A 24,553-nucleotide genomic window follows, 5' to 3' on the forward strand; every position below is an offset into this window, starting at 1 on the left:
GTTCAGGGCCCCAGGGCTCACTTTTGGAGCTTTCTCCTGATATCTGCAGCTGATTGGGTAATAAACTTATCTTTTAGGATCAATTGACCCTCAAGGGAGTCAGGTGACAGAGGAGTATATTTTCTTAAGGCCTCCCATAGCCACTCAAGGAAGGCAGAAGGATTTTCTTCCTTTCCCTGAGTTATGGTGGAAATCATTGAGTAATTCATGGGCTTTTTCCTAATTCTCTTTAGCCCTTCTAGAATGCAGGTCAGCAGATGTTTATGACTCCAGTCCCCATGATCTGAGTCTAGGTCCCAGTGGGGATCTATACTGGGGACGGCTTGCTGACTGGTAGAGAATTTGTCCCTTTCTTCAGCTGTCATTCTATCATTCACTTGACTAAGATACCAGGTATCTCCAAGCTCTTGGGCTGCAGCTAAAGCCACATTCTTTTCATTAAAGGCCAGGGTTTGATCTAACAATAGCATGACATCTCTCCAAGTGAGATCGAAGGTTTGCCCTAGACCTTGTAGGACATCTATATACCTATCAGGATCATCTGAAAACTTCCCCAGGTCTGCCTTGATCTGCTTTAAATCAGAGAGGGAGAAGGGGACGTGTATCTGGGTTGGGCCAAATTCCCCTCCCCCTACAGCTTGAAGGGGACATAACTGATAGCCCGGGGGTTTTTGTGGTCCCTTGGAGATTTCTTTTCTTGTTTCCTTCTGGGTGGGGGAGATTAGAGGAGGCTTATCATTGATAGAAAGGGGAGCTGTAGGAAGGCTAGGATATGGGGGTAAGCTGAGAGGTCCTCCTGTGGGATGTAAATTGCAAGCTTTGCATAGTTGTGAATTCTCCTTCAATGAAAAGAAAGCTTGGACATAAGGTATTTCACTCCATTTGCCTTCCCTCTTTCAAAAAAGGTCAAGCTGCAGGATAGTATTGTAATTTATACTTCCCTCAGGTGGCCATTTTTCCCCATCAGAGAGAGAATATTGGGGCCAGGCCGTAGTGCAGAAAAAAAATAAGCCACTTCTTTTTCAGGGTTTGTGGGTCAAATTGGTCTCAACGGCTTAGGATGCATTTCAAGGGTGAGCCTGTTGATGCCTGTTTCCTATCTGAAAGAAAAAACTTGGAATAGTTATGCTCACCGACGCAGCAGCAGAAACCTTAGTTTTCCTCTTAGACCACAAAGAGGACCGAGGAAGCTCAGATTTAGTGGACCTTACTGACGCATTCTTGAAAATCTGTTAGAGTCCTAAGCTTTCTCCTGTTAGTATTGGGACATTACCCCTGTCCTATAAAGATGTTATGCCCCAAAAGGCTGGGCACAGTGGCTCATGCCTGTAATCCCAGCACTTTGGGAGGCCGAGGTGGGTGGATCACCTGAGGTCAGGAGTTTGAGATCAGCCTGGCCAACATGGTGAAACCCCATCTCTACCAAAAAATACAAAAAGTTGCCAGGCGTGGTGGCAGGCGCCTTAATCCCAGCTACTTGGGAGGCAGAGGCAGGAGAATCATTTGAACCCAGGAGGCAGAGGTTGCAGTGAGCCGAGATCGAGCCATTGCACTCAAGCCTGGGGGACAAGAACGAGACTTCTCTCAAAAAAAAAAAAAAAAAAAGATGTTATGCCCCAAAAATGAAGTGGAGGGCCATACCCTGAGGGAGGGAAGGGATCTCCAGGGTTGGAAGAGTGACGCCCTTTGTCCTCACTTCTCATCATATGAATAGGAAGGATATAATTTCTGAGGCTCCCCATATCCTAGCTTCAGAAATAGCTTTTGTTAGGCCTGCTAGTCTGAGGAGGGACCCTAAAATTCCAGATAGTGTTCCCCCACTGACAGGGCTTTAGGCAAAAAATATGTCTTTCTGATTGCTGAGCCCAGGTGCCTAAAGAAGGGAACAGAGTCCTGAAGTTTATACTAGAAATCATTCTTATAGGAGAAAGTAGAAAAGCACCAGAGACAGGGAGTGGTTTTTAAAAGCAGGACGAGCCTCAGAGAAGAGAGGCAGGAGGAAGTTGTCTGATAGGCGTTAGGACCCAGGAGGCAAGAGTCAGGATAGATATGATAGATGGGCGAGTCTTGCTTGGGCGACATAACTTTGAGAGTTCCGCTCATGGCTATGGGTCAACCAACTTTTTGTCGGGACCCCGGAGCTGAATGGCTTTCCTCTCTGTCAACCCTCGGCTCAGCCGGCAAGTACAGGAAAAGCAGAAGCTGGTTCCAGTCAAACCAACTCTCGCAACTCTGAAGAGTCGGGGATTGTTAGAGAGCCCTTTCCCAGAAAGCCTGGACACCTGTGTCTTTAGTCCGGCAGCTGCACTAGTTGCATTTAACTGGCCAACAGGTGCCTGGTATTTAGCCCCTGAATTCTAAGGAAAAATAGGACAGAATAGCAAGCAAAAGGGGTCCAATGGTACTCACCACTTGACAATAGTCCCATCTGGGTAGCCAGAATGTGTCTGGAGTTGGTTCCTTCTGGTGGGTTCTTGGTCTCGCTGACTTCAAGAATGAAGCCATGGACCTTTGCAGTGTTACAGCTCTTAAAGGTAGCATGGACCCAAAGAGTGAGCAGCAGCAAGATTTATTGTGAAGAGTGAAAGAACAAAGCTTCCACAGTGTGGAAGGGGACCTGAGCGGGTTGCTGCTGCTGGCTGGGGTGGCCAGGTTTTATCCCTTTATTTGTCCCTGCCCACATCCTGCTGATTGGTCCATTTTACAGAGTGCTGATTGGTGCATTTACAGTCCTTTAGCTAGACACAGAGCGCTGATTGATGTGTTTACAGTCCTTTAGCTAGACAGAAAAGTTCTCCAAGTCCACACTTGACCCAGGAAGTCCAGCTGGCTTCACCTCTCAGTATGATACTGCTAGTTGTACCACTGCTTATTGAATCAATGTCATACTGGTGGACTTTTACATTACTTTTAATTTTTGCTGTTGCAGACTGTTTCAGTGAATATGTTTGTATATGTATCATTTAAAATATATACTTATAAGCCTGGTGTGGTGGCTTATGCCTGTAATCCCAGCACTTTGGGAGGCTGAGGCAGGCAGATCTCCTGAGGCCAGGAGTTTGAGACCAGCCTGGCCAACATGGCAAAACCCTGTCTCTACAAGAAGTACAAAAATTAGCCAGACATGGTGGTGCATGCCTGTAGTTCCAGCTACCTGGGAGGCTGAGGCAGGAGAATCGCTTGAACCCAGGAGGCAGAGGTTGCAGTGAGCCAAGATCGCACCACTGCAGTCCAGCCTAGCAACAGAGTGAGACTCCGTCTCAAAAAAAAAAGAAAAAGAAAAAGAAAAACAAACAAACAAAAAACCAGGCCAGGTGCTGTGACACACCTGTAATCCCAGCACTTTTGGAGGCGGAGGCAGGTGGATCACCTGAGGTCAGAAGTTTGAGACCAGCCTGGCCAACATGGCGAAACCCTGTTTCTACTAAAAATACAAAAATTGGCCAGGTGTGGTGGTCTGCACCTGTAATCCCAGCTACTCAGGAGGTTGAGGCAGGAGAATCACTTGAATCTGGGAAGCGGTAGTTGCAGTGAGCCAAGATCCCGCCACTACACTCCAGCTGGGGTGACAGAGTGAGACTGTCTCAAAAAATATATATATATATGTATATATACATTTACTTATAGAATAAATTCATAAACTATATGTAGAATGAATAAATATAGAATACATTCCTTGAGGTAGAATTTCTAGATCAATGAATATGGCACTATCACTTTTGATTGGCCATGAGGAAGCTCTATCCAGTGATCTCTTGAACACTGGCTGTGAGCCATCCCCTTCCTCAGAGTCTCTGCTGTTGCTATCAAGGGCAACTGTTTCCACTTGCAGAATCCTCCCTCTTCTTTTCTGGAGTATGTGATAAAACGTCTGTCTAGTGGATTTGTATAAATCCTTCATGGAGAATGCTTTGTATATGTGGTGAAATGTGGCTGGTTCAACTTTTTTTTTTTTTCACAATCTTTTACTTGTCATCATAATCCTGGTTATGGAAGCCCTCTGCTGACTTCCTGGCATCTTCCTTCTTTTCCTCTGTTTCCTTCTCCTCTCTCCTCTTCCTCCTCCACTACCACCAGACTTCATATAATTTCACCCATTAAAAGGACATTTTTTTTTCCTTTTCTTTTTCTTCTCCTCCTCCCCTTCATTTCAACTCCACTAGGCTACGGTTCCCAGTTATTCAATCAAATGAATCTAGGTGTTGCTGTACAGGTATTTTGTAGACGTGATTAAAGTCCACAGCCATTTGACTTTAAGTAAGGGAGATTATCCTTGATAATCTGGGTGAGTCTGATTCAATCTGTTGAAAGGCCTTAAGACCAGAGCTGAAGTTTCCCAGATGGAGAAGAAATTCTCCCTGTGAACAGCAGCTTTAGCATGTGCCTGAGAGTTCCAGCCTACCCTTCTTGATGGCCCACCCTACGGATTTCAGACTCAGATTTCACCCTACAGATTTCACCCCCTACAACAGTGTTAGCCCATTTCTTGCAATGAATCTCTTCATATATATCTTCTACTGGCTGTGTTTCTCTGATTGAACCCTGACTGATACATCCTTCAAGGTATTTCCTCCATCCAGTCTGGGAACTCATTTCATTGATAAGACAAGCATACGGAGGCACTCCTCAGACCCTTTTATCTGGCCCTCAAGGGGAAAACCAATTTCAGTGAATAATTACAGAGAACTGTCATTGCCTCTGATAGAAAAGAAAACATTCTGCAGGGCCCAGGAAGAGTTCCCCAATGTCAGGAGCCATGTGCCATGGTAATCAAGTGGAACCTCCCTATTGTTGCTTAATTAGTTGGCTGATGTCAAAATGCTGTTAATTGCATAAAAAAGAGAGTAGGCCAGGCACATTGGCTCATGCCTGCAGTCCCAACTATTAATACTTGGGAGACTGAGGTGGGAGGCTTCAGCCCAGGAATTCAAGGTTGCAGTGAGCTGTGATTGAGCCACTGCACTCCAGCCTGGGTGACAGAATGAGACCCTGTCTCAAAAAAAAAAAAAAAAAAAAGAAAGAAAAGAAAAGAAAGAAAGTAAAAATGATTGAGCATAAAAATGAAGGTGGGTAAAGTCTAAAATATCTATGAGGCTGGGCACGGTGGCTCATGCCTGTAATCCCAGCATTCTGGGAGGCCGAGACAGGTGGATCACTTGAGCTCAGGAGTTTGAGACCAGCCTGGGCAACATGATGAAACCCCATCTCTACCAAAAATACAAAAAATTAGTTGGGCATGGTAGCTTGTATCTGTGGTCCCAACTACTTGGGAGGCTGAGATGGGAGGATTGCTTGATCCTGGGGGGCAGAGGTTGCAGTGAGCTGTGACCAATGCCACTGCACACCAGCCTGGGCAACAGTGCGAGACCCCATCTCAAAAAATATATATATATGTCTATATAATATATGAGTCCATATGGATATAAATAAGTGATTAAACAGATAAATAAATGGGGGAGAATAGACAAATCTTTAATGCAGAAGGATTCCAGGTAATTTATGTAGATATTTTGCCTTCAAGGAGGAAGAGCATTACTCTCTATTCCTTAAGCATACGCTGCAAACAGTGACTTCCTTCCAAAGAGTACAGTGTGGAAAGGGGTGAGAAGAGTAAAAGCAGTGGAGAAACCTCTCAAACACTACCTCAGCCAGATGATGAAGATCAACATCAACAGTGGAAAGTCATGTTGATAGTATGTATCCTATGATGTGATGAAAACGGTACCTTACCTCTGTGGTCTTCCTATCCCAAATGCATACTCCAGTTTAATCATGAGAAAAACATCAGAAAAATCTCAATTGAGGGATATTCTTCAAAATTCCTGGCCAGCACTCCTCAGAACTATCAAGGTCATCAACAAAAAGAAAAGTCTGAAAAGCTGTCACAGCTGAGGAGAAATGACAACTAAATGTTCTGTGGTGTCCCGGATGGGATCCTGGAATAGAAAAAAGACAGTAGGTAAAAACTAAAGGAATCTGGCTGGGCAAGGTGGCTCATGCCTGTAATCCCAGCACTTTGGGTGGCCGAGGCAGGTGGATCACCTGAGGTCAGGGGTTCGAGACCAGCCTGACCAACACGGAGAAACCCCGTCTCTACTACAAATACAATATTAGCCAGGCATGGTGGCGCATGCCTGTAATCCCAGCTACTCGGGAGGCTAAGGCAGGAGAATTTCTTGAAGCCAGGAGGCAGAGGTTGCGGTGAGCCGAGATCACACCACTGCACTCCAGCCCGGGTGACAGAGTGAGACTCTGCCTCAATAACAATAATAATAATAATTTTTAAAAAATTAGCCAAGCATGGTGGTGCGTGCCTGTAATCCCAGCTACTCGGGAGGCTGAGTCAGAAGAATCCCTTGAACCCAGGAGGTAGAGGTTGTGGTGAGCCGAGACCACGCCATTGTATTCCAGCCTGGACAACTCCATCTCAAAAAAATAAATAAAGAAAGAAAAATAAATAAATAAAAAATCAGCCAGGCATGATGGTGCATGCCTGTAGTCCCAGTTACTTGGGAATTTGAGGTGAGAGGGTTGCTTGAGCCCAGGAGTTTGAGGCTACAATGATAGCACCACTGCACTCCAGCCTGGGCGACAAAGTGAGACCTCAACTAAAAACAAAAAAAAAATTGGCCAGTCGCGGTGGCTCATGCCTGTAATCCCAGCACTTTGGGAGGCCGAGGTGGGTGGATCACGACGTCAGGAGATCAAGATCATCATGGCTAACACAGTGAAACCCCGTCTCTACTATAAATATATATTTTTTAAAAAGTAGCCAGGCACGGTGGCACCCGCCTGTAGTCCCATCTACTCGGGAGGCTGAGGCAGGAGAATGGCGTGAACCCAGGAGGCGGAGCTTGCAGTAAGCCGAGAGCCGAGATCACGCCACTGCACTCCAGCCTGGGCAACAGAGCGAGACTCTGTCTCAAAAAAAAAAATTATGTATTCCAGCAATTCTACTCTTATGTGTCTACCCAAAAGAATTGAAAACAAGTATTCGAATCAAAATTTGTACACCGATGTTCATAGCAGCACTATTCACAATGGCTAAAAGGTGAAAAAAACCCAAATGTCCATCAATGGATGAATGGCATATCCTGTAGAACTGAATCGCATTTCACCATATACTGATACATGCTACAACATAGATGAACCTGAAAAATGTGCTATGTAGAAAAAAGACAGACACAAAGGTCAAACATTGTATGATTCCATTTGCGTTAAATATCCAGAATAGATAAATCCGTAGACAGAATGCAGATTAGTGGTTTCTAGGGCCTTGGGGGAGGGAGGAATGGGGAATGACTGCTTGATGGGTACAGGGTTTACATATGGGGTGACAAAGCTGTTATGAAACTATATAGAGGTGATTATTATACAACTTCCTGAATATACTAAATGCCACTGAATTATACACTTTCAAATGGTTAATCTTATGTTTTATGTGAATTTTACATCAATTTTTTTTGAGACAGGTCTAGCTCTGTCACCCAAGCTGGAGGGCAGTGACATGATCAGGGCTCACTGTAGCCTCAGCTTTCTGGTCTCAAGAGACCCTTCCACCTCAGCCTCCCAAGTAGCTGAGACTACAGGTATACACCACCATACCCGGCTAATTTTTTATTTTTTGTAGAGATGAGGTGTCACTATGTTGCCCAAGCGGGTCTCGAACTCCTGGCCTCAAGCAATCCTCTCACCTTCGGACCCCAAATTGCTGGGATTATAGGTGTGAGCCACCACGCTTGGCCACATCAATTTTTTAAAAAGAGGAATGCATCAAATGCATAGACGAAGCTGACGCTACAAGTGTGTGCCACCAAGCCCAGCTAATTTTTGAATTTTTTTGTGGAGTTGGAGGAGAGGGGTTCTCCCTGTGTTGTCCAGGCTGGTGTTGAACTACTGGGCTTAAGTGATCCTCCCACCTCAGTTTCCCAAAGTGCTGGGATTACAGGTGTGAGCCACCGTACTTGGCCAGAAGTGATGTTTGAATTGAGTTGTTAATCAATTTATGAATCACTTAGCAAACATTTCTTGTGTGCATACTAAATGCTAGTCAGTAGGCATTGAGGTGATATAAATAGATATAGGCCGGGCGCGGTGGCTCACACCCGAGGCATGAGAATCACGTGAATCTGGGGGCAGAGATTGCAGTGAGCTGAGATGGCGCCACTGCACTCCAGCCTGGGTGACAGAGTGAGACTCTGTCTCAAAAAAATTAAATAACATAATACATAAATAGATATAGTAGATATAGATACCTATATCTATACATATATGAATATTCTGTCTCTCTCTCTCTCTCTCTATATATATATATATATATGAATTCAGATCTTATCTGCCCCCTCAGAGAGCTCACTATATAGTTGGGAGAGACAAACACATAAATAGGCAATTATAGTGCTTTGTGGTATATGCAATGATAGATGTATATACAAGGTATTATAGAAGTAAGGAGGAGCAGCACCCATCACAGCCTGGGGGTGTTTTAAAGAATTATTAGAAAGTGGCCAAGTCGCCAAGGTGCGATGGCTCAGGCCTGTAATCCCAGCACTTTGGGAGGCTGAGGTGGGAGGATCGCTTGAGCCAAGGAGTTCAAGACCAGCCTCGGCAACATAACAAGACCCTGTTTCTACAAATAATAACAATAATGATAATAACAAAATTAGCTTGGCATGGTGGCATGTGCCTGTAGTCCCAGCTACTCGGGAAGTTGAGGCAGGAGGATCGCTTGAGCCCGGGAGGCCAAGGCTGCAATAAGCCATGATCACACCACTGCACTCCAGGCTGGGTGACAGAGCAAGACCCTGTCTCTGGAAAAAAAAAAAAAAGAAAAGAAAAAAAAGAAAGTGGCCAAGTGAAGAGGGGAAGGAAGGTCATTTTAGGCAAAACACAAATAAAAGTGTAGAACTAAGAGATAGAAGATACATATGGAGAGACACAGTAAGTGTATGTGTGTGTGTGTGTGTGTATGTGTGTGTGTGTGCATATGCATAGGAAGTAATTACAAGTGGTTCCATCTTATCTTGAATTTTTTTTTTTTTGAGATGGGGTCTCACTCTGTTGCCGAGTCTGGAGTGCAGTAGCATGATCTTGGCTAACTCCAACTTCCACCGCCTGGGCTCAAGCAATCCTCCTGCCTCAGCCTCCCGAGTAGCTGGGACTATGGGCACGTGCCACCACAGCCAATTAAATTTTTTTTTTTTTTTGTAGAGATGGGGTCTTGCCATGTCACCCAGGCTCGTCTCAAACTCCTGGACTCAAGTGATCTGCCCACCTCGGCCTCCCAAAGTGCTGGGATTACAGGCATGAGCCACTGTGCCCGGTCAAGTGGTTCCATCTTGTAAAAGAAAAAATTCAAACTAGGAAGTGGCAAGTCATGGGTTTCAAACAAGTGAACAACAGGCTTATGTTTTAGGTAAATCCTTCTATTAACAGTGTGAAGTCTAAGATTAGAAGAGGAACAAAACTGGAGGCAGGGAGACTAATCAGAAGGCTGTTACAATAATCCAAATGAAAAATTATCAGGGTCTTAGCCAGGCAGGGAAGTGGTAATTGTGATAAAAAGGAAAGGTCAGAATCAAGAATTGCTTAGATGGTAAAATTAACAGGACTTGAGGATTGATTGGATATTGGTGGTGAGAGAGCGTTAAAGATAACTCCAGGTTCCTGTTTTGTGTGATGGAGTGTGTATTTGTCAGAGATGTTAGTTGATAGCAACAAATGCTGACTCGGCATAAAGGGTATTATTATTATTATTATTATTATTATTATTATTTTTGAAGGATATTAGGAGCTGGGCATGGTGGCTCACACCTGTAATCTCAGCACTTTGGCAGACCAAGGCTGGAGGATCATTTGAGCCCAAGAGTTCGAGATCAGTCCTGGGCAACTTAGTGAGACCCTGTCTCTAAAAAACAAAAATAATAGGCTGGGTGTGGTGGCTCATGCCTTAATCCCAGCACTTTGGGAGGCTGAGGCATGTGGACAACTTGAGGCCAGGAGTTTGAGACCAGCCTGGCCAACACAGTGAAACCCTGTCTCTACTAAAAATACAAAAATTAGCTGGGTGTGGTGGTGCATACCTGTAATCCCAGCTACTCAGGAGGCGGCTGAGTGAGGCACGAGAATCTCTTGAACCTGGGAGGCAGAGGTTGCAATGAGCCAAGATTGCACCACTGCACTCTAGTCTGGGTGACAGAGAGAGACTCTGTCTCAAATTAATAATAATAATAATAATGATAATTTTAAAAATCAGCTGAGTTTGGTGGCACACACCTGTAGTCTCAGCTACTCAGGAGGCTGAGGCAGGAGGATCACTTCAGCCCAGAAAGTTGAGGCTACAGTGAGCCATGATCATGCCATTGTACTCCAGCCTGGTTGACAGAGTAAGATCCTGTCTCTTAAAAAGAAAAAAAGGATATTGGGGAGCTCCCACAATTGTTGGGAGAGCTGGAGAATCAGGTTAGAGGCTAAGCTTTCAGGAACAATGCCTCAAACCATTGCAGAAATGGCTGGATGATATAGATGCCAGTCTGTGAGAAGTCAACCTTGAAAACACTGGAAATTCCCTAGTAGGAAAAAAAAAAAAAAAAGGAAGAGAAGCTCCACACTCCACATATCCACATAGAGCAGGTTTCCTCACAAGGTCACAAGGGAGACTGGCAAATATCTCTGACTTACACTGCAGAGCTGGGGCTCATAACATGGACATTCTTCCATATATAGAAAAGCTTTTCAAATTCTGAGGGCAGCCACAGTGTGACGCAGATGGTGCCGCTATCAAGCAATGTAGAGAACAGAAGAGTTTGGGGGCAGGAGTGAGAAGTTCCATTTTTAACATGTGGTATTTCAGGTGTCTGTAGAACATTCAGATATAGATGTCTAGCAGGTGGTGGGATATTTAAAGTCCTTAGCATTCAGGTAGCAGTTAAAACAACGAAAATGGGTAGGATGGTCCAGGGAGAGCATGTAGATTGAGATGAGAAGAAGAAAGAAAACAGAATCCTGGGTATGGGAAAGAAAGCTTGCCTGGATTCTTGGTGCCCCTGTAAAAGGCCCTAGCTAGCAGGCACGATGGCTCACGCCTGTAATCCCAGCACTTTGGGAGGCTGAGGCTGGCGGATCACCTGAGGTCAGGAGTTCAAGACTAGCCTGACCAACATGGAGAAACCCCATCTCTACTAAAAATACAAAATTAGCTGGGCGTGGTGGCACATGCCTGTAATCTCAGCTACTTGGGAGGCTGAGGCAGGAGAATCGCTTGAACTGGGAGGCGGAGGTTGCAGTGAGCCGAGATCACGCCATTGCACTCTAGCCTGGGCAACAAGAGCGAAACTCTGTCTCAAAAATAAAAAAAGTAAAAAAAAAAAAGCCCTAGCCACCTGGGCTACAGGAATATACACAATATAGAGAATGTTTGTTTTCGCTTCCCCTAGACACATTTCACTTTTTACATACCATGAGGATGATATCTGTAGTAGCCATTTGTCTAGCTAATTGCCCTGCTCTAAAAAGAAAAAACTTTTCTCCCCAAGAGATCCAAATGCTTACAGCCAGGGCTAGGTCCCTAGGGGCCAGGACCACTGAACCACTATTTTCCTAGGTATTTACGCCTCAAAAGGGATGAAACCCAGACCTTGGAGACATCACTAGGCTGTAAAAGCTGGAGACACAAATCTGGCCCTTGGAAAGATGTGTTTACATTATAAAAGGTTAAGGTAAGAACCAGGATCATTTCAATCCCATCTTCAAGGAGTGAAAGGTTTTTTGGAAGGGAGCAAGACAGCTGTCTCTCTCCTATGTATAAATGGAGAAAATCCACTGTTGTTCATTCCTTTATGGGGTGAAACTTGTAATTCACCCAGAAAGTTTCCAACAGTTCTCATCGTGTCACCTGTGGGTCTAGGTGTAGGGAACCTACATGACAATGTGACTTTGGCTGTTGCTCTGTTCATGAGTATTAATAAAGAACTTTTGGCCTGCCTGCCTGCCCTCCCTCCCTCCCTCCCTCCCTCCCTCCCTCCCTCCCTCCCTTCTTTCTTTCTTTCTTTCTTTCTTTCTTTCTTTCTTTCTTTCTTTCTTTCTTTCTCTCCCTCTGTGGCCCAGGCTGCAATCTACTCAGCTCGCTGCTGCCCGCGCCGCGGACTCCCTGGGACTGCCACCGCACGCCACCGCCGCCTGCTTTTTCTCCTTCGGCTGCAGGCGCGCGGTCGCCATGTTGGCCACGCTGCTCGCCAGCTCCTGACGCCGACTGCTCTGCCCGCCTCAGCCTCCCGAGCCCCTGCCCGGCCACCGCCCCGTCTGGGACGTGGGGAGCGCCTCTGCCCGGCCGCCCCGTCCGGGAAGAAGTGAGGAGCGCCTCCGCCCGGCCGCCCCGTCCGGGAAGAAGTGAGGAGCGCCTCCGCCCGGCCGCCCCGTCCGGGAAGAAGTGAGGAGCGCCTCCGCCCGGCCGCCCCGTCCGGGAAGAAGTGAGGAGCGCCTCCGCCCGGCCGCCCCGTCCGGGAAGAAGTGAGGAGCGCCTCCGCCCGGCCGCCCCGTCCGGGAAGAAGTGAGGAGCGCCTCTGCCCGGCCACCCACCGTCTGGGAAGTGAGGAGCGCCTCTGCCCGGCCACCTACCGTCTGGGAAGTGAGGAGCGCCTCCGCCCGGCCGCCCCGTCCGGGAAGAAGTGAGGAGCGCCTCAGCCCCGCCACCCACCGTCTGGGAAGTGAGGAGCGCCTCTGCCCGGCCACCTATCGTCTGGGAAGAAGTGAGGAGCGTCTCTGCCTGGCCGCCCCGTCGGGGAAGTGAGGAGCGCCTCTGCCCGGCCGCCCCGTGTCTGGGAAGAAGTGAGGAGCGCCTCTGCCCGGCCGCTCCGTCTGGGAGGTCTACAATGGAGGCCAGAAGCAATGTGGGGGCTGGACGTGGTGGCTCACGCCTGTGGTCCCGGCACTCTGGGGGGCGAGGCGGGTTGATCACTTCGGGCTAGGAGTTCGAGACCAGTCTGGCCTACTTGGCGAAACATGAAAAATACAACAGACAAACCAACCAACCAACTCAGTGACAACAAAACAGGTCTACCCTGGAGTCATACTCTAATTTTTTTATTTTCCTCCCTTTCTGATCCTTTATCCCACTTTCTTTTTCTTCCTCTTCCTTCTCCCTCTTCTTTGTCAAATAGAGGATTGAGTTATTATCACTGATCCACATAAAGTCCCTCTCTACCTTATTTTAACTCCCACCCCCCATTTCTATTCCCCGACTTCCCATGTGTAACCTTCCTAATATGTTTGATATGTATCTTTTTGTTTGTATGTATTTTTAGAAAATGTTTATTGTTTTTGTGTGCGAAAAAAAAATTAATAAAAAAAAAAAAAAAAAAAGAACTTTTGGCTGGGTGCAGTGGCTCATGCGTGTAATCCCAGCACTTTGGGAGGTTGAGGCGGGTGGATTGCTTGAGCTCAGGAGTTCAAGACCAGCCTGGGCAATATGGTGAGATGCTATCTCTACTAAAAATTCAAAAAATTAGCCAGGCATGGTGGCACACGCCTGTAGTCTCAGCTACTCAGGAGGCTGAGGTGGGAGAAACACTTGATCCTGGGAGGCAGAGGCTGCAGTGAGCTGAGATGTGCCACCACACTCCAGCCTGGGTGACAGAATGAGACCTTGTTTCAAAAAAAAAAAGGGGGCTGGGCACGGTGGCTTACACCTGTAATCCCGGCACTTTGGGAGGCCGAGGCGGGCAGATCACAAGGTCATGAGATCGAGACCATCCTGGCTAACATGGTGAAACCCTGTCTCTACTAATAAATACAAAAAATTAGCCGAACGTGGTGGCTGGCGCCTGTAGTCTGAGCTACTCAGGAGGCTGAGGCAGGAGAATGGCGTGAACCTGGGAGGCAGAGCTTGCAGTGAGCCGAGATCACACCACTGCACTCCAGCCTGAGTGACAGTGCGAGACTCCGTCTCAAAAACAAACAAAACAAAACAAAACAAAAAACTCTTCTGATCCAGATGCCTCACGTTTCTTTAGTATTCACACATACAAAGTACTTCGTTGTATGAGTATCTCAGACCCTTCACAGTTCTTGAGAAAACACTGAGGGACATTAACATCTAGGTGGTGGAAAGAGGAAGAGGAAATCAAAAAGGAGACCAAATAGGAATGGTCAGAAGTACATACGGAATAGGCCAGGTGCGGTGGCTCGTGCCTGTAATCCCACCAGCACTTTGGGAGGCCTAGGCAGGTGGATCACTTGAGGTCAGGAGTTCGAGACCAATCTGGCCAACATGGTGAAACCCCGTCTGTACTAAAAATACAAAAATTTGCCGGGCATGGTGGCTCATGACTGTAGTCCCAGCTACTTCGGAGGCTGAGGCAGGAGAATTGCTTGAACCTGGGAGGTGGAGGTTGCAGTGAGCCGAGATTGTGCCACTGCACTCCAGCCTGGACAACAGAGCATGACTCCGTCTCAAAAAAAAGTACATAGTACATACAGAATAACTAGGAAACTGAATTAATTCAAGGTGATGGAAGTCAATGAATAAGAACTTTCAACGAGGAAGGAATGATCAGCAGTGTCAAATGCTTAGAGAGGTCCAGCAACATTAAGAGTGAAAAGTAGCTATTGACTTTGGCAGTTTGGAGGTCACTTTGCTAAAAGCAATTTCAGTGGAACCATTTTCGAGTACAGTAGGTAGGGGTATGAATGGATTTCAGGAAGTAGACACTGCAAATCAGACTTGCTATTTGGAGAAGCTTAAAGCTGAGAAGGAAAGGAACTGGCACATGATTAAGATTCAGGATTAAGGGAGAGTTTTGTAATTTTTTTCTTAATGAGTGAGGCCCTAACGTGTTTAAGGCTGAGGAACAGACACCACAGGTTGAAATCAGAGAATGGATAATTAATGGAGCAGGCTGCTGAAAGAGATGGAAAAAGATGGCATTTGGGACACAGGGGGATGAGTGGACCTTGAGCAGGAAGATGGAATGGAGATAGGGATGGATGTAATTGTAGTGTTGCTTGTAGTCGTTCCACTGAGGCTGAAGACCGTGTATTTCTAGTGGCACTGATTTGTATTGTTTTGTAGGGTAGAAACATCCAGATGAAGAAGGGGAGAAGAGTGGTTAGCTGTACCCACCCAAGGTTTGAGGTTTGTGGGGCTGGTATGGTAGACAGGGATGAAAAGGAATTGAGGGTGCTGGTGAGGGAGTAGTTCAGAGAGTCAAGCATGGGGTTAAGAAAGGTTGAGGCCAGGCATGGTGGCTCATGCCTATAATTACAGCACTTTGGGAGGCCAAAGTGGGAGGATCACTTGAAGCCAGGAGTTCAAGACCAGCCTGGGCAACATAGTGAGACCCCCCCACCTATAAAAACTTTTTTTTTTAAATTAGCTAGGTGAGGTGGTGCACGCCTGTGAGAGGTGAAGCCAGCTGGACTTCCTGGGTTGAGTGGGCACTTGGAGAACTCTTCTGTCTAGCTAAAGGATTGTAAATGCACCAATCGGCACTCTGTAAAAATGCACCAATCAGTGCTCTGTGTCTACCTAAAGGATTGTAAATGTGCCAATCAGCACTCTCTAAAATCGCACCAATCAGCACTCTATGCCTAGCTAAAGGATTGTAAATGCACCAACCAGCACTCTGTAAAATGGACCAATCAGCAGGAGTGGGTGGGGACAAATAAGGGAATAAAAGCTGGCCACCCCCAGCCAGTAGCGGCAACCTGCTGGGGTCCCCTTCCATACTGTGGAAGCTTTGATCTTTTGCTCTTCACAATACATCTTGCTGCCACTCACTCTTTGGATCCGCACCACCTTTAAGAGCTGTAACACTCACTGTGAAGGTCCGCGGCTTCATTCTTGAAGTCAGCGAGACCAAGAATCCACCAGAAGGAACGAATTCCGGACATACCTGTAGTTCTAGCTACCCAGGAAGCTGAAGTGGGAGGATCGCTTGAGCCCAGGAGTTCAAGGTTGCAGTGAGTTAGGATCGTGCCTTTGCACTCTAGCCTGGGTGATAGAGTGAGATCCCTGTCTCAGAAAAAAACAAACAAACAAACAAAAACAAAAACCATTGAGAGGGGAAGGAAAAGAGGCCAGGAGGGACTGACAGACTGGGAGAAAAAAGAGGGCTTAAAGGACTAGAGGAGTCCATAAGAGGTTAAAAAACTAAATAAAAAAAAAAAAAAAAAAAAAAACCTCACATGTAGGTGGGGCCTGAGAGAGCAGAAAGGAGAGGGTGCTGTGGTTCAAATGAAACACTGGGATTATAGATGTTAGAGGTGAGCAGTTTCAGATCACAATAAAGTTCAAGATGTGGTGCTTTGTGTGTGGCTGAAGTGCAACAGAGAAGATAATTGAGAGACTCAAGGAAATGAGAAGTTGCTGATTGTGTCATCTTCATAGACAATGAGATCCCCAAAGGGGATCAGGGTCAGGAATTAAGAGTCGGGAGGGAGATGATGGGCCACATGCCAGTATCTTTACTTAAAAAGAGGAGAGTGAAGGATATGTAAGAATTTGCTAGGCAGACTGGGATGGCGGGGATGGCCATTCTAGCTAGAGGGAGGAGACTGGAAAAAGGCATGGTTGGAAGTGTGAAACAGCCTGATCTTTTTAGGGAACTAAAACCAGTATGAGTGACGCTAAGTGTGAGTACAGGAATGTGGCAGCAGATGAGACTGGATTAGTAGGCAGAGCTGACATATGGAGGGCCTTGTGCACTAAACCAAATGATGCAGAGCCACTGAGGGGTTTTAAGCTGAGTATTGACTTAATTCTGGTTTGTATTTTAGATTTTCTAAGGTCAAGTGTGGAAAATTAGATTCAGGTAGGAATAGAGCCCCAGAGACCAGTCACAGGGCTGTTGCAATTGCCCAAGCCAGGATGAGGGGCGTGGCACTGGCAGTGGAGTTGGAGGATGAATTCCAGAGCTATTTTGATATCCCACATGTGTTCTTGCAGCTCTACACCCTTTCACCTATTTTCAGCATGCAATGTGAGGCCTGGTAGGTTTTTCTGTTCAGTTTATGCTCTTTAATATCCCAGCTCTTCACCCCAGAGGCAGCCTTCAGACCTTTGAGGATGGGGTCCTTATCACTAATATCTCCACTGTGCCCACTCTATAGGGCAGGGGATGAAATTATCCAAAGCTTTTTGGTCTCAGCTAATTTACTTTTCTTTACTTGCTTTTGTTTCTCTCTACCAAATCCTTCAGTTAATCCGAGGCAAGAATTTCATACCTTGAACATTATGGAATCAGGTTATTTCTTTTTCAGTGCTCTGTTGCCTAGAGGCTCATATGTGACAAATTGAAAGGGCTAATACTATATATGAAAGTTACACTCAGTATATAAAACCGACAGACCCTCTCCCCCAACCCCCACTTAGCACTCTCCCTCTTTTTTCAGGGTTACTCATTGCTGTTTGTAGTAGGCAAAATTCTAAGATGATCCCCAATATTCCCTCAACCTGGTGTATACATACTTTCTCCCTGTTACTTAGTCAAACATGAATCTAGAAACTGCTGTGAAGGGATTGTGCAGATGTAATTAAGTCAGCTGATTTTAAGAAATAAAGATTATCTTGGGTAAGCCTGACCTAATCAAGTGAACTCTTAAAAAGGACTGGGCTCTTCAGTCACAAAAAAACAAATACTGTATAATTCCACCTATAGGATGTATCTAAAGTAGTGAAATCCATAGAAACGGAAAGTAGAAGGGTTGTCAACAGGGGTTGGGGGAGGGAGGGAGTTTTTTTAAAATTTATTTTTATTAACTATTATTATTATTTTTGAGACAGAGTCTCACTCCGTCACCCAGGTGGAAGTGCAGTGGTGCAATCTCAGCTCACTGCAGCCTCGAATTCTGAGGCTCAGGTGACCCTCCCACCTTAGCCTCCCGAGTAGCTGGAACTGTAGGTTCATGCCACAACGCCCAGCTGATTTTTTGCTTTTTTTTTTTTTTTTTTCTTTTTTTGTAGAGTTGGGATTTCTTCATGTTGCCCAGGCTGGTCTCAAACTTCTGGGCTCAAGCAATCTGCCAGCCTCGGCCTCCGAAAGTGCTGGGATTAGAGGCATTAGCCACCATGCCCAGCCTGAGCTGTTTTTGAATGGATAGAGATTCAGTTTTGTAAGATGAAAAAGTCCTGGAGATCCATTGCACAACAATGTGAATCTACTTAACGCTACTGAACTGCACACTTAAAAAGGGTTAAGATGGGCCAGGTGCAGCAGCTCACGCCTGTAATGCCAACACTTTGGGAGGTTGAGGTAGGAGGATCACTTGAGCCCACGAGTTCAAGGCTACAGTGAGCTGTGATCACGCCACTGCATTCTAGCCTAGGCGACAGAGGGAGACCCCGTCTTAAAAAAAAAAAAAAAAAAAAAAAAAAAAAAAAGCCGGGAGCTGTGGCTCACGCCTGTAATCCCAGCACTTTGGGAGGCCGAGGCGGGTAGATCACGAGGTCAGGAGATCAAGACCATCCTGGCTAAGATGGTGAAACCCCGTCTCTACTAAAAAATACAAAAAATTAGCCAGGCGTGCCGGGCGCGGTGGCTCACGCTTGTAATCCCAGCACTTTGGGAGGCCGAGGCGGGTGGATCACGAGGTCAGGAGATCGAGACCACGGTGAAACCCCGTCTCTACTAAAAAATACAAAAAATTAGCCGGGCGTGGTGGCGGGCGCCTGTAGTCCCAGCTACTCGGAGAGGCTGAGGCAGGAGAATGGCGTGAACCCGGGAGGCGGAGCTTGCAGTGAGCCGAGATTGCGCCACTGCAGTCCAGCCTGGGCGACAGAGCAAGACCCCGTCTCAAAAAAAAAAAATTAAAAAAAAAAAATTAGCCAGGCGCAGTGGTGGGCGCCTGTAGTTCCAGCTACTCAGGAGGCTGAGGCAGGAGAATGGCGTGAACCTGGGAGGTGGAGCTTGCAGTGAGCCAAGATGGCGCCACTGCACTCCAGCCTGGGTGGCAAAGCCAGACTCCGTCTCAAAAAAAAAAAAAAAAAAAAAGTTAAGGTGGTAAATTTTATGTCGTAGGGTTTTTTTGTTGCTGTTGTTGTTGTTGTTGTTTTGAGATGCAGTCTTGCTGTGTCGCCCAGGCTGGAGGGCAGTGGCGCGATCTCGGCTCACTGCAACCTCCACCTCCTGGGCTCAAGTGATTCTCTTGCCTCAGCCTCCCTAGTAGCTGAGACTACAGGCTCCCGCCACCACTCCCAGCTCATTTTTTCTTAACTGATTTTTTTTTTATTTTTATTTTTAGCAGAGACGTGGTTTCACCATGTTGACCAGGCTGGTCTCAAACTACTGGGCTCAAGCAATCTGCCCGCCTCGGCCTCCCAAAGTGCTGGGATTACAGGCTGTTGTGTGTTTTTTAACCATAATTTTAAAAGGGCGGGAGAGAACTGGGCTATTTCTTGTGAGATTCAAAGCGTGACAGGAATTTGGCACAAGGGAAATTCTCCACTGCTGACTTTGAAGATGGAGGAGGCCACATCACCAGAACGTGTGGAGTAGAAGAAGGTGGTTACTGGAGGCTGGGAAGGGTAGTGGAGGGGGAGGAAAGGTGGGATGGTTAATGGATAGAAAATATAGTTGGATAGAATGAATAAGTTCTAGTATTTTATAGCACAATAGGGTGACTATAGTCAATAATTTATTGTACATTTAAAAATAACTAAAAGAATATAATTGGATTGTTTGTAACACAACGGATAAATGCTTGAGGTGACAAATACCCCATTCACCCTGATGTGATTATTATGCATTGTATGCCTGTATCAAAATATTTCATGTACCCCATAATATATACACCTACTATGGTACCCACAAAAATTAAAATTAAAAATTAAAAAACAAAACAAGACAAGGAATATGTGTGGCTTCTAACAGTTGAGAGCACCCACCACCCCAACTGCCAGCAGGAATATGGGAACTTCAATCCTACAGCCACAAGGAACTAAATTCTGCCACAACTACACGAGTCTGTAAGAGGACCTTTAGCCTCAGATGAGTCTGAAGCCTGGCCAACACTTTGACCCTGAGCAGAGGACCCAGTTAACCTGTGCCTGGATTCTTGATCCATGGAAAGTGTAAAAAAATAAATGTGTGTGTGTGTGTGTGTGTGTGTTTATTGTTTTTTAAATGAATTTTTATTTAGAGATAAAGTATTGCTACATTGCCCAGGCTGGAGCGCAGTGGCTGTTCACAGGTGTGATCATATCGCATTACAGCTCCAAACTCCTGGGCTCAAGCAATCCTCCTGCCTGAGGCTCCCAAGTATCTGGTACCACAAGTGCACACTACTGTACCCTTAAATAAAAATTTAAAAAAAAATGAAGACTGGGCACAGTAGTCCCAGCACTTTGGGAGGCTGAGGCAGGCAGATCGCTTGAGCCCAGAGTTCCAGACCAACCTGGGCAACATGGTGAAACTCCCATCTCCATTTAAAAAGTGTATATATATAGACTGTATCTAGAAACAGATACATAAATTCTTATACAATTAATTTCCAGACGTGTACAAGAAATCACTTTGTTTGTTTTTGAGATGGAGTCTTGCTCTATTGCCCAGGCTGGAGTGCAGTGGCATGAACTTGGCTCACTGCAACCTCTGCCTTCTGGGCTCAAGCCTCTCCCGCCTAAGCCTCCCAAGTAGCTGGGATTACAGGCGAGTGCCACCATGCCCAGCTAATTTTTTTTTTTTTTTTTTTGAGACGGAGTCTCACTCTGTCGCCCAGGCTGGAGTGCAGTGGCGTAATCTCGGCTCACTGCAAGCTCCGCCTCCCGGGTTCACGCCATTCTCCTGCCTCAGCCCCTCCGAGTAGCTGGGACTACAGGCGCCCGCCACCACGCTAGGATAATTTTTTGTATTTTTAGTAGAGACGGGATTTCACCATGTTGGTCAGGCTGGTCTCGAACTCCTGACCTCGTGATCTGCCCGCCTCAGCCTCCCAAAATGCTGGGATTACAGACATGAGCCACTGAACCCGGCTACTTATTATAAAATTCTATAAGAATTTTTCATTACTCTGGCCGGGCGCGGTGGCTCATGCCTGTAATCCCAGCACTTTGGGAGGCCGAGGCGGACGGATCACGAGGTCAGGAGATCGAGGCCATCCTGGCTAGCACGGTGAAACCCCGTCTCTACTAAAAATAAAAAAATTAGCTGGGCATGGTGGCGGGCACCTGTGGTCCCAGCTGCTCGGGAGGCTGAGGAAGGAGAATGGCGTGAATCCGGGAGGTGAAGGTTGCAGTGAGCCGGAGATCAAGCCACTGCACTCTAGCCTGGGTGACAGAGCAAGACTCCGTCTCAAATAATAATAATAATAATTTTTCATTACTCCTAAATGTAGAGTTTGGAATGCTCTCTTCAGAAACAGCAACTACATATTTTGCCATGTTATAACTGATTATAAAAAGGATGTTTATCCTGGCTAACATGGTGAAACCCTGTCTCTACTAAAAATACAAAAAATTAGCCGGGCATGGTGGCGGGTGCCTGTAGTCCCAGCTACTCGGGAGGCTGAGGCAGGAGAACGGCGTGAACCCAGGAGGCAGAGCTTGCAGTGAGCCGAGATTGGGCCATTGCACTCCAGCCTGGGCGACAGAGCGAGACTCTGTCTCAAAAAAAATAAAAAAAATAAATAAAATAAAAAGGATGTTCATAAAAAGGTTAAAAAGTATTATAAAAAACTAAATTTGTGATTGCTAGTGTACCAATACTTTATTTTAGAAATTTATTTATGGAACTGGCAATTGTTCCTTGTTTTATTTATTTTTTGTTTGTTTGTTTGTTTTTGAGCCAGAGTCTAGCTCTGTCACCCAGGCTGGAGTGCAGTTGTGTGATCTCGGCTCACTGCAAGCTCTGCTTCCCGGGTTCACGCAATTCTCCTGCCTCAGCCTCCCGAGTAGCTGGAACTACAGGTGCCCGCCACCACGCCCAGCTAATTTTTTGTAACTGAAAGCATTTTAAAGAAAATATTGAGATGTAGCATTAACAGAGAGATTGCTCATAACCCATTTAAGATTTTAGTAATTGGCCAGGCACGGTGGCTCACGCCTGTAATCCCAGCACTTTGGGAGGCCGAGGCAGGCTGATCACTAGGTCAGGAGTTCAAGACCAGCCTGGCCAACATGGTGAAACCCCCGTCTCTACTAAAAATACAAAAATTACCTGGGCGTGGGGGCGGGCACCTGTAATCCCAGCTACTCGGGAGGCTGGGGAGGCAGGAGAATTGCCTGAACCTGGGAGGCAGAGGCTGCAGTGAGCCGAGATTGTGCCACTGCACTCCAGCCTGGGCGACAGAGTGAGACTCAGTCTCAAAAAAAAAAAAAAAAGGTTTTAGTAACTTTTATCCTGTTTTAATAATACTGACTCAGAAACTATAATGTATACTTTATAATTTACTTCCTAGATGACACTTGATTTTCTTCAAGAGCAAGATAGTTGCCCTGTGCAGTTGGTCTCCTTGAAAACTATTTTAGTTCTATCATAATTTCCTGTGATAAATATTTTGACCTTCTAAAATTTCAGAATATTGCACCAAGTAGAAAGAAAATAGGTTTTTTCTCTTTTCTTCTTTTTTTTTTCTGAGAAAGAGGGAATGAGAACTTTAGTGTTCTTTCAATAGCGTTCTTATTTGTAGAAATGCATAATAGTGTCCTAGTAAGACTTGACAATAACTCTGGTCTTCATCATATTTTGTGATAAAACTTTTGATTTAAAAAAACCTCCGATCTATTTATCATGGCAAATGGATAGAGCTTTCCTGCCTGTTTTCTTTCTTTTCTTTTTTCTTTCTTTCCTTTTTTTTCCTTTGAGCTTAGATTTTTAGAAGCACATATTTAAAAATCAGGTATAAGACTGGATGCCGTGGCTCATGCCTGTAATCCCAGCACTTTGGGAGGCCGAGGCAAGCAGATCACCTGAGCTCAGGCGTTCAAGACCAGCCTGGGCAACATAGCGAAACACTGTCTCTACAAAAAATACAAAAATTAGCTGGGCATGGTGATGTGCGCCTGTAGTCCCAACTACTCAGGAGGCTGAGGCAGGAGAATTGCTTGAGCCTGGGAGGCGGAGGTTCCAGTGAGCCGAGATCGCACCACTGCACTCCAGCCTGGAGACAGAGCAAGACTCCCTCTCAAAAAAAAAAAAAAAAAAATCAGGTATAGGTTGTGTCCATATGTCATCTCAGTTACCATCCAAAACTATGATCAAAATGTATTTAGACCAAACTACAGAATGAAGTTTTATTTCTCCTTTTCCCTTCCATTTTTAACCAGACTGTTTTAGTATCATATAAAGTTAATCTTTCACATAATGTTGTGCTACCTATGTCAAATGATTATCTTGCCATACAAAAGCAGAAAATATTGCAATACTCCTTTCTTTCTGTTTATAAATTCAGTTAATTTCTTGGCAAACACTTTTATTTTCATCAATATGCTATCAGAACTTAACAATTTCAAATTGTATTACGACAGGGCATATTTCTTTAAATATATTATGGCTATACAAAAGCACATCAAGTATTTACTTTATGACAGAGAACAGTATTTACATTTGCTCTCCAAAACAACATAAAATACAACTTTAAAAACATTTAGATGAAAATTTGAATAATCTTGACACTAAACAGCTAGATCTTAAACACATAGTATCATAAGGAAAACTCAGGGGACAAGCTATGTTCACATGATACAATGGGATTCAGAGCAATTCAAAGATCTCTGTGCACCAGGATTTCACAAGTAGTACAAGTAAGTGCTTCTCGAAACATGAAGAAGCCATTTCAACATTTACTATTAACATACAGTGGCTCTCTGACAATACCTGCCATCCTAATATAGATGCACAGGAACTTTTAACTCACCCTAGATATATTTTAAATTGTTTACATATAAACAGTTTTGCCAAAAAAGTAGTTTAAATGTCTGCATTAATTTGATAACAAGTTCACAACTGTAATAGTTCTTTTTTTTTTTTTTTAGAGATTCTTGCTCTGTCACCCAGGCCAGAGTGCAGTGGCACAAACACGGCTCAGTGTAGCCGCGACCTCCCAGGCTCAAGCGATCCTCCCACCTCAGCCTCCCGAGTAGCTGGGACTACCAGAGCATGCCACCACACCCAGCTGATTTTTGTATTTTTAATTTTTTTTTTTTGTAGAGACGGGGTTTTGCCATGTTGCCCAGGCTGGTCTTGAACTCTTGATCTCAGGCAATCTGCCCATCTTGGCCTCCCAAAGTGCTGTAATTACAGATGTGAGCCACCTCACCCGGTCTGTAATAGTTCTTATAGTGTTATAGTGAACACATATTACAACACATTCCATATTGTGTCATATTAGGTGAAAATATATCATAAAATGAGTCTTCATTAACAAGGTACAACCAACGTTTATCCAAAATTAAGTACGTTTTCCCCTTTAAGTCAAAATAGCATAATACCATGATATTATGGCTTTGTGTCTTTTCTGATAATATCTCAGTCTGATCTCAAAAAACAGAGAAAAAGCTGGGTGTGGTGGTGCACACATGTAGTCCCAGCTACTTGGGAGGCTGAGGTGGGAGGGTGGCAGA

Source organism: Nomascus leucogenys, chromosome X, assembly GCF_006542625.1.
Source record: "Nomascus leucogenys isolate Asia chromosome X, Asia_NLE_v1, whole genome shotgun sequence".
Classification (NCBI taxonomy): Eukaryota; Metazoa; Chordata; class Mammalia; order Primates; family Hylobatidae; genus Nomascus; species Nomascus leucogenys.